The 10,674-nt window shown below is 42.0% G+C and overlaps 1 long non-coding RNA gene across 2 annotated transcripts; it reads left to right on the top strand.

Moving 5' to 3' along the window:
- Positions 1-3,873: 3,873 nt before the first annotated feature.
- On the top strand, positions 3,874-8,772 carry LOC309369637. Of its 2 annotated transcripts, none has more exons than XR_014168202.1 (3): positions 3,874-3,971; positions 6,537-6,740; positions 8,351-8,772. It is a non-coding gene; the product is annotated as an uncharacterized lncRNA (long non-coding RNA). The 2 variants fall into 2 exon arrangements; XR_014168203.1 differs by having other exon boundaries at positions 3,878-3,971; positions 8,389-8,772.
- The last annotated feature ends 1,902 nt before the right edge of the window (positions 8,773-10,674 follow it).

The raw sequence follows: 10,674 nt of genomic DNA, 5'->3' as shown, positions 1-10,674 counted from the left end.
GCATCACACTTCCTGTGCGCTGAAATGAATGGGTTCAAAGAACATATGACAATGCAACTTATGTAATGTACATAATTAATTATGTAACTTACATAATTTCACTACAGCGGACAGTGAGACAAATAACATGGTGTTGGGCAGAAGGTGAAGTGCAGCAGAAAAGAAGCAACGTTGCATGCAGTGAACACAGAGCTGAAAGGAAAACAATGCCTTCTTACATTCCTGTTTTCCAGGCTTGTTAACATTTGTTCCCACTCTGTTACATCAACAGCTTATTTTGTAGACTTTTATTCTGATGCAGTGGCTCCGTTCACACACGAGAAAACTGGGGCTGCCCCTTGTTGAAAAACACCTCCAACTTTGTGTCTCCATCCTGTATGCAGAGTTGTCTCCCACAGTGGTGAGAACAGCACCGTCACACATAAAAATAAAAGCTCAATGAGTAAGTGGCTGTTGCTGATGAAACCCATCAACCTAGGTCCCAGGAACTTTGTTCGCAAAACCTGTCTCCTGGGTCCATTGTGGACAACACTGTAATTTTCTTCTTGATATGAGCTCAATTTATCACTTTGGTTTTCACAGCCAGACCAGCTCTTTCTCTACTTTCTAGCAGCACCCCATCTGCCTTCCTTGCTGGAGCCCTCATCAGTCATCCAAGCCAGTCCTTGAATGGTTGGACTAGGTTATCTGCACCTGCTTCTGATGCATGGAGCAAGATGGTCTGGGGCTACAGCAATAGGCCTTGAGTGCTTGCAAGCATTAGCTAGGGTTGCCATATTTCAAAAAGTAAAAACCAGGACACCCCCAAAACTGATGGGCGGATGTCAAATCTGCCTTTGAAATCCCAGTAATGTCCACCAAAATCTGGACGTATGGCAGACCTAGATAAGCATCTATGCTCCTGCCGTACCTCACGTCTCCCCTATTATATCCCTGCACACACACACACATGGCTAGCCAAAGGGGGAAGGAAAACCAACATCAAACTATATGAGCCCTTGCAGGCACCTTTCCCTTCCAGGTGGCTTCTTCTTCTCCCTTACTCCAGTTTATCCTCACAACAACCCTGTGAGACAGGTTAGGCTGAGAGACTGTGGCTGACCACTTTATGGCTGAGCAGGGATTTGAACCTTAGTCTCCCAGGTCCTAGTCCAGCTCTCTAACCACTACACCACACTGGATCTGTACATTTCTCAGCTCTGAAGAACTCCACCTCATTTATGCATGCTGCAAATTAAAGGCATCTAGGTAGGCCTAATGTGGCCTGAAATAACAGGGATTCGTTTTAGTGAGAAACCTCTGCAAGATTTGCAACATGTGCTTCCGCCCACTAAGGGTTCTTCTAGGTTGGGCCTTAATATCATGAATGTTGCGGAGATATTGCAGGTGGGAACATAGTGGCAACGTTTTTCTTCTTCTGCAATTAATTGTATTTTCCCCAGATAGGGTAAATCTGGATTAAATGAGGGGAGGGGAGATATGACTTGGCATTTTGATGACAATGACACCACGTGGCTCTTGCAAAAAAACCTTGCATGTTTGAGGAGCATCAATCCCACATGAAACACCCTTCTGGAAGCATCCATGGATTCACAATTCTAGAATTTAGCATCATTCCGCCTCCTCAGACATTGCAACATTTGGGTGTACCTTTGCTGCCAGTAGGAATGACAGGTTTATCCTTCCCAGAGAAATAACCATGCTATATCTATCTGGGTCCCATTAGGTTATCAGCCCATTGGAGCATTTTATTTAGGACCAATTCACTTTATAATCTTATCAGTCAGAACTGAGAGCTTTCCACAGGATAACCTGTAGCTATCCCACCATTGCTTATTCAGTAGCACCATTATGAAGGGTTTGCTATCACAGATCATTCTCTCTCATCACATCTTGATGATTTGTGATAGTGGATCTGTTATAATGGCTTCATACAAATGAGCAATCAAATGCTGGCAGCAGTTTATCATGAGGAAAGCTGTGAGTCCCGTCACACTTAACCTGACTCTGTAAATTATCCCTGGAATTCTAGAGAAAACACCCATTATTGTCAAGATTGTGGTAGATACATTACAGCACTTTCCCCCTTGCAAATCCTCATTGCTGCTGGGTTAAAATTAGGATGCTGCCTCTAGTGGGTGAATTTGGAATAGAAAGGGAATGACAACCAATTGATCCATATTATTATTATTCTTTAAAACACTTTTGGGGCACTTCTCAACTTTGCATCTATAGAATTTGCATATGCATGTTTTTCATTGCGTTGCATTTTATGGCATTTAAATGTTTGGTAGGAAAGCCCAAGATTTAAAGATAAAACAGCCTTTCACTGCCAGTATTTTGAAACTTTGTTTTCATGGTGGCGTTTCTTTTTTTCCTGTGCAAGAACTTGTCAATTCAAATTCATTCTAGCAAACACATCTCAGGTCTATTTGCCAGTCTAGCCTTTCCCCCCTTCCAGGTTGCTGTGAATTCAAAGCTCTGCAGTAAATCCAGTAGAGTTGTGAAATATGCTAGTGCATGCCCTCCTGTTGAGTCCGATTTACTTACTTATAGCTTTGGTATATTAATGTCTGCATACAGGAATAAAACATGTCAACAACAGCATGGGTGGAATGACAATTTGACCAGGTCTATGCCTTTTTGTTGCAGCTCAGCCCAATCATAACTGACACATTAGTTTACACACACACACACACACACACACACACACACAGAGCATCATTATGGTGCTAGAATATTTTTTTTCCCCATAGAGGATTTGCACCTGCCAAAATAAAATGTGTGTGTGTGTGTGTGTGTGTGTAGGTGTGTGTTTACATATCTACACCTGATAGCAGACCCTTCAGAATAGCAATTAAGGTCCCCCCCATCCTAGCAACAGATAATACACTTAAAATTAAGGAAACATTTCACAGCTTTTCCTCTCAACATTCGTTTCAGATCAAATAGTTGGTGCTGTTGTTCTTCACTACTCTGAGAACAAAATTGCTCCTGAAGTCAGAGCTCACATCATATTTCATTCATTGTTGTTGTTGTTATTGACTGAAGTTCAGCTGGAGTTTGAACACCTAGAAACTCAGGCCTGACCATATTTCTCCCAAGGTTCCAGTTTACACAATTCCCTGTGTGGTACTGGACACCTCTGGTGGAACAACAAAGTCAGCCCACCGCCTGGGGATGCATGGATCAGTCTATTTCTGGTCCCCGGTGTCCATTCTGTCCTTTCCCCACATTAACCTGTTTTTAGTTTTAAAAAGATAAAAAAATCATATATAAATAAACATAGTTTCCCACAAAATACTTCAAATGCATAGTTTACCTCAGTGTATGAACTTCTAGACATATTTTATCCTAGAAGAATGCACCTGTGAGAAAATCTCCCTTACATTCTTTAAATCCCTTCACAGAACTCTATTTTTCCATGAAGCCTTTGGAATAGACCCTTTCAACTCAGCACCCAACCCTAACACATCCAAGCCAAGGGATCTGCAACTGGAAATAATCACCCATTCTTCCCCAGGTTTATTTCAGCCTTAATTTCCACCCCTTCTTTTGTTGTTTTTTGTGGGATGACCAACAGTTTCACCAACCTCTCATTCTTTGCAAAGTGCTAAGTAAATAGATGGAACACCACAAATCATCATAATTAGTGCTTCTTTTGGTTAATAAAAGGGGGGTGCTTAATCCACTTGTATATTGATAAAAGTGTTGCAGGTGCCAGCACAAAATGGCTGCCATTGGCAGCAAAGGGGGGGGGGAGCCTGTGCTCTGTATCAGTGAGTACTGACCCCAAGAAGGTTTGATTATCATCTTTATTATGACATACCATCATTGTTCCTATGGGCCATTCTGTTCCAGAAGACTGATGGACTGCTGAGAGCAGACAAGCCATCCATGGAAACAACAGCAAGACATTTTTTCTTAATGAAGAAAAAGAAAAGCCCTTGGCCATCTTGTCTTTATTAAAGGTAAGACTCTGCTCCTCCTTGCGGTCAGGCACCAAACATTGCCTACTTTTGCCATCATACAGTTGTACTTTGTTTGCACAACATAATTTGACAGCAATCGCATTTCTGCTCAGCAGGTGTAACTCAACGATGGGATCATGATATTGGAAAGGAAATATTTATTTATACATTTATATCCCATCCTTCCTCTAAGGAGCTCAAAGTGGTGTACATCGTTTTCTACTACTCCCTGTGAGTGAGGTTAGGCAGAGAGTGAGTGACTGGCCCACAATCACCCACTGAGTTTCATGACTGCCATGGGGACTTGAACCCTAGTCTTCTGGGTATTAGGCCAATGCTCTAAGCACACTATGTCACACTGGCTGTTATCTCATGAATAAGAAGAATGTGTTGAATAACTTTCACCTATCAGGGAAGCAAGGGGGCAAGGGGGTTCTGATTTGCTGATGAAACAAGGCAAATAAAACTTTGGAGGCACCCATTTCAAGAGAAAGGTAGGTTTCTTGACTGGGATTCTTTCTTTGCTGGCTGAAGATACTGGAAACTCATTGGTTTGTAAAAGGGAATCTAGTCTTTTACAGCTTTCACAGACTTGGGGGGGGGGGAGCTTTGACAGATATGGCTTCCTAAGCACCAGTGAATGCTTTGAATATCTTTAATGCCCGCAGTTAAAGGTACCATGGAAGCATGCCATAATTAATAGCAGTATCATATAAGCCATGCTTCGCCCAGCACCGCAGGAACCAGATTTCTCAATGCCCGAATAGGTCACTTCAGTGTTTCACCCACTGAATTAATGCTGAGCAATTATACCAAGCATTAAAAGATTCTCGCAGTGTTTGCAGCACATATTTAGAAAGCAGCTGTAACCTTTAGCCCAGTGGAGTACTTCTTTCTTTTCGGTTTTGCACTCCAACAAAAAGATAAAGGGAAATGGAGAGAACATCTAAAGACATGAAGGTCAAGACTATAAAAATAATTGTATAAATTAAATGTTTCCCATGAGAGTTTGAATGTTTCCCATGAGTGACGTTTTCATGACATTTTGAAACAGTCCGAGGGTTGCTGCAAATGAGTGATACAATAGAAATATAATAAATGCCACTGTAGAACCATGATAACTGATTAATACAAAATGTAAGAGGCAATTTTTATTCTTGAGAAATTAGAGTGGCATTTGCCCACCAATCCATAAAGGAAAAATGACCGATTCTGAGGTAAAGGCCACCTCAGATAACGTTTCAGCTGGATTTCTCCCTAAGTTCCACTAGCTGCCTTGCAAGAAGCATCCTGGTAGAGAGGGGAACCTGGGTGCAGACCACCTCAGCTTGACTTCTCCCCTACAGTGCCGTCTACCTCAACTGTCTTATGGAGAGGATTCCAGGAAAGAGAGAGTGTGAGGGGAAAAAACCAACTCAGGAGCTGCTCCAGCTGGACTTTATCATTTATATCAAAGGGCTATGTACCACTACTTGCCCTATGGGGAGGATTGCAGGAGAGAGGGAGGCAATAAACACTGATCCAGCTCTGGACTTTCCAGCTGGACTTTCCCCTATGCACCACAGAGCCATTCTACCAGCCAGGGGTTGGCAGGGATCCTGATTGGCTTTTGACATGCTGATGTTGCTTATTGTGTTTTTTAAAAAACTATAATTTCATGCTACTTGCAAACCATCATGGAAGGATTTGCATCTTAAAAAGTAGGATATAAATAATTGCAATAAGTAAATACTTTTGATGATCAAACAACCTGCCAGAAGTTGTCTCATGTTGATTAGAGTTAGAGTAGTAGCTCAAGCTCCACAAATATGGGAAATTAGAAGCTGAGACTGTTAGCTTAATATATATGCCCCATGATCAGTAATAACATTGTACAAGGGCACAAATTGTACTAACTTACAACTCTCTCTCTACTTCTCAATGCACCTACATTTTCCCTTTGTCTGTCGGGCCAATTTCCAGATGGGGAGAATTATGGACGAGATTCAGCTAACTGGTCCCACTAGCAGAAGCCTGTTCAAGGGCTTCCAGTAATGCAATGGGGCTTCTTCCCTCTTGTCCCACTTAGAGAACCCCCCAGAACAGCACACAGGGGAGGGGACAGGAGAGGGGAGAGCATTCAGATGTTATAAACAAAGCATTTATGTTGAATTCCTCCCTGGGTGTCTGGGAAAACCAAATATGATCCATGTTGTCTTGGTACAGTGGTGCCCCGCAAGACGAACGCCTCGCAAGATGGAAAACCCGCTAGACGAAAGGGTTTTCCATTTTGGAGGCGCTTCGCAAAACGAATTTCCCTATGGGGTTGCTTCGCAAGACAAAAAAATCTTGCGAGTTCCTGCGGTTTCCCCCCGCTTTTCCCCCCTTTTCCTAAGCCGCTAAGCCACTTAACAGCTGATCGCTAGAAGCCGCTAGACCGCTGTAGCGCTAATCCGCTAAACTGTCAATGGGATTGCTTCGCAAGACGAAAAAACCGCTAGATGAAGAGAATCGCGGAACGGATTCTTTTCGTCTTGCGAGGCACCACTGTACTGTGTTGTCTTATGAAACATCTGTGCCCTACAGTATCGCTGATGAATTCTGTGAGTTGATCTACACTTTCATTGGTAGCTGGCAGGATGAGTAAAAAGTGGGATGACCCTCTTTTAGCCAACCTGATTGTCATGAACTGGCAGGGCAATGGGGAGGAGGAAGATGATCCCAGCAAGACACATTTGGAGACATCGTCAAGTAGATTGTGTAAGCCGCATTCCAACTTATTGGCAACAGGTAACTTTAAAAATAAACTGTAGAATTATAATCATAGACACCCCCCACTTTCTGCTACTTAACTAAAGGGGAACTCCCATATCCCTTTCATGTGGCCACAGAGTTCAGCTTTCATGCCACATATAGTACCTCCAATTCCTCCCAACAAAGTAAATGTTTCAGGATTGAAGTTTGTGTGTTTGCCATGGACATCCCCTGATAAAATTAAGATGAAAGGTGGGGGAGAAAATTAAAGGCAGCTATCTAAATCTGCTTCAATGGAGTCTAAACGCAAAGATAAAAATCCAATTGTCTGATTCCTTTTAATGAAAACTACAGCTTGTGAACTGAGAAGCCTTGAAATGGCTCCCCACAGAGGTAGTTATGAGCCAAGAATAACTAACTTACCACAGGAACTCATTTTCTCTCATTAGCTTTAAATTTGATTCAGCATTAACACAGAAGTAAACTGACCCCAAATTATTATCTCATTAATAGGAAGAAAACTTTGTTTTGAATCAGTTTGGGTATACTGTGGTCACATGTAAAACGAAACCATGGTTTGGCATTCCCTCAACAAGATCTGAGCTTCCTCCTGTTCCCTCAGCCCCTCACATATTCTGGGTGAGGGTCAACCTCAGAGGTGAGGGGGGCATGTGGACTGAATAGTAGAAGCTCTTAACCAAAGATGTGCACTGTTTCTTTCAATCTCTGTTTCTTTGGGAAATGAGTGCATTAACACTTTGAATACTGGAATGTAAGGAGAAACCTTCTGGTCATTCTGGGTAGGGCTCGCTCCAAAGCAGGGATGGACTGAACTATTCTGTCCCATATTTCACTCACACTACTGTCCAACTTTTTCATTTATTAAATTTATTGGTTACTTTTTTGCCGCAGTGAGTCAAAGTGACTTAGGATATTTTGAGCATATGTGGTGGGGATGTAACTATGTACACAAGTTCCAGAAGAAGGCTTAAATGAATATTGTTATTATTGTTGGCAAACAGGTCATGTTGGGCACTTTTTTATCTATTTTTTTACATATTTATGTTCTCTATTATTCAGCCTGAGCCTTTGAGATCAGAAATGAAACCTCAATCCTATACCCACTTACCTGGGAGTAAGCCCCATTCCACACTAAAGACACCATTTCAAAAAGACATGTAATTTATTCCATACTCAAAAATGTTCAGTTTTGCATAAGGGGTGAACCAGTGAATGTGTCTGCAATAATTCTATATGGCAAATAACTCCTAGCTTTACCTCTGGAAATTCTCCCATAAGGAAGGCTGAATGATTCCTTTTAACCGCCTTCTTATTCTTCACATCTTATCTGAGAGCTAATCAAGAAAACAGATTCACAGCCAAGGGGCCCCTGATATAGGGGACTCTCCCTATCTTTGTGTTATTTATAACACATTTTTTGTGTGAAAACAAGACAGGCTTTCATTTAAAATAAAGAAGAATCTCTTTGACTAAGTGCCAATTCATCAATGCATTAGAAACAGAACATTAATCTGCTCCTCCCGTCTCTGCCATAATTGTAACATTTTCCTTTTAATGAGGTGGAGCAGGCGAATGGGAAGGTAATTGTGCCAATACTGATGGAAGGTTTCTTTTATAATTTTCAGACTAATGATGACATGCAAGTCGTATTGTTTCTTTGCAGCAAGGGGCCTTTCTCCACAAAGAGATGGATTAGCAGCACAGGAGAGGCACAGAGCCTACCCAGAAAATGGCACTCCCCTTTCGGACCGGCACACTTCTTTCTTGCACTCATGGCCAGATAATGAGGACTCATCTATTAGCAATATGAATGGGCTGGGTTTGCAGGCCAGATGAATGGAAAGGCAATGGGTTGGAGAAAGACGCAGAGGAAAAACTAGATTGATGCAAGCTGGCCAGCCTCAGTCTGCCATCCATATGCCACCCAATGGAATGGCTTTGAAGCTAATAGACAAACCTGTCTTGTCCCTCTTCTACAGAAGGCCTTGGAGATGGAAAAGGAGGTTTGCTGCAGCTGATTAAAGATGATGTTCTGTTTGCCATTATACCGACAATTTCAGAGGCATTGTACAGCTATACTGAAGAATCTTTCCCATCTGCTGCTGTTCCTGGGCAAGGGCAAAATAGAAATGGGATAGCTCAGGGCTGTGGCTTTTGGGACTTTTTCTGCTGGGGTTCAGATATTGCAATTTAAAATGCATGTGTATCATATTGAGTATGAAGGGGTGTGTGCTGCTGCTGCTGCTGCTGCTTTCCCTTTGAAACAAAGCCAAGGAGGGAGTCTGATCTGATCAAGGTTAATATTTGCATTTAAGGGGACAAGCTGTGGGAAATGCAGGGATAGTGGCCCCCAGATTTGCCAGCTCTGCATAGCCTCTTTGATGGGTGCCCCACTTTCCACAGTGGCTGTCCATGGAGGACTAGGTGATGATGTTGTGTTTACATGGCCTTTCTAGCCTCCCAAAGGAATGCAGAGTAAAACAGTAAACCTGAAATTCATACACAGACACTTACGTTCAGGAGTTTCTCACCACTAAGCATGGATGGGCAGGAGATAGTTTAGGATCTACTGATAGGTCCTGGGGTGATTCTTAGTAGATCAGCAAGGATCTTGGACTACTGATACTTTAACAATAACAACAAGTTGGGCTTTTGAGTATTTCCTGTTGAATGCCCAAGAGAACACATCAAGGCTTTTTCAAGCACTCAGCAGGAATGCTCAAAAGGCTTGGCTGAAGTGTGGCTTTTCCCCTTCCCTGCTACTCCCCTTCTCATGCTCCCCCTCCCAAAAGACCTTACTTTGGGAAAGGAGGCAGAAAAGGGCTCCATCTCATGTCTGCATAGGTGAGCTACCTGTTCTTCCACCTTTCTCCTTCTCCAAAATAGATTTTTGGAAACTTGGCAGTATTAGGGTGGACAAATCTGTCCATTTTGGTTCCTCTCAATTTCTCATGTTTTCAGTCTTATGTTCAGTTATCTGCATTTCTACAGCAGTTGGTGAGTTTTCGTTTGAAAAATTTTCTCTTGAAAATTCATCGGCACTTTAATGAAGATTTCTACTTAAATAAATGTTATTCTGTGCAATTTCCCATTTTCCCAAAGAAATTTCCCACAATATTATACATTTTTGTGTGTTATTTTCACTAACACGTTCATTTTAATGCACACTTTGCCCTACTATATGCAGTTTTGTTCACATGACTGAGTTTGAACTCATGCTGCTTTGAAAAGTGTGGATTACAGAGGAACTGAATTTCCCCCTGTCTCAACTCAGAAGTTAACCCCACTGAGTTCAAAAACACTTACTCCCAGGTCAGTTTTCATGGCATTGCAGCTTTGGTATATTAGATAATTTCTGATGACACCAGTGTTATTCAAGAAACACAGGGGTCTACGTTACTCAATGGCCAAGGAAGGGATTGTTTCAGACAGCAAGGAGTCTGTAATAATTACAGCAGAAGGAGCTAATCTGGACATTTGTGGGTCCCTTCCAACTCTACAATTTGAACATTCTATGAATTTAGAGGCAAAAAAAATGGCAGTTAACTAAAAGACCAAGCTTAGTATTCAGTCATTGGGGGGGGGCATTGTAGGAATATCAAACAATGCAAATATTGTGGGTCCCTTGCAGGGAAGCATGATGCAAACAGTGTTTCACATACAACGTGGTAACCAGTCCTTTTCACCCATAAAACGTAATGCCAATAAAGCTGCTAAAATCATAACACTGGAATATGCTCTGCCATTATTTTACCAAAAGTGTTATGAGAAATAATGTTGGACAATAAAGCAGCTAAATAGGAATCCCTTAAGCTTTTTAATGGCCCTTTTCAACAGCAGTTTGAGGAGGAGGGCTAAGCATTGCCGTGGGTGATTAATATCTTAAAATGTAGTCGCATAAGGGAGAGCAAAGCACACATCTCAATATGTGGAACTAAAAGGGCTGTGA

The sequence above is a fragment of the Podarcis melisellensis genome, assembly GCF_964234715.1.
Source record: "Podarcis melisellensis genome assembly, chromosome: 5".
Taxonomy (NCBI): domain Eukaryota; kingdom Metazoa; phylum Chordata; class Lepidosauria; order Squamata; family Lacertidae; genus Podarcis; species Podarcis melisellensis.
This window is presented reverse-complemented; position numbering and strand designations above follow the sequence as displayed.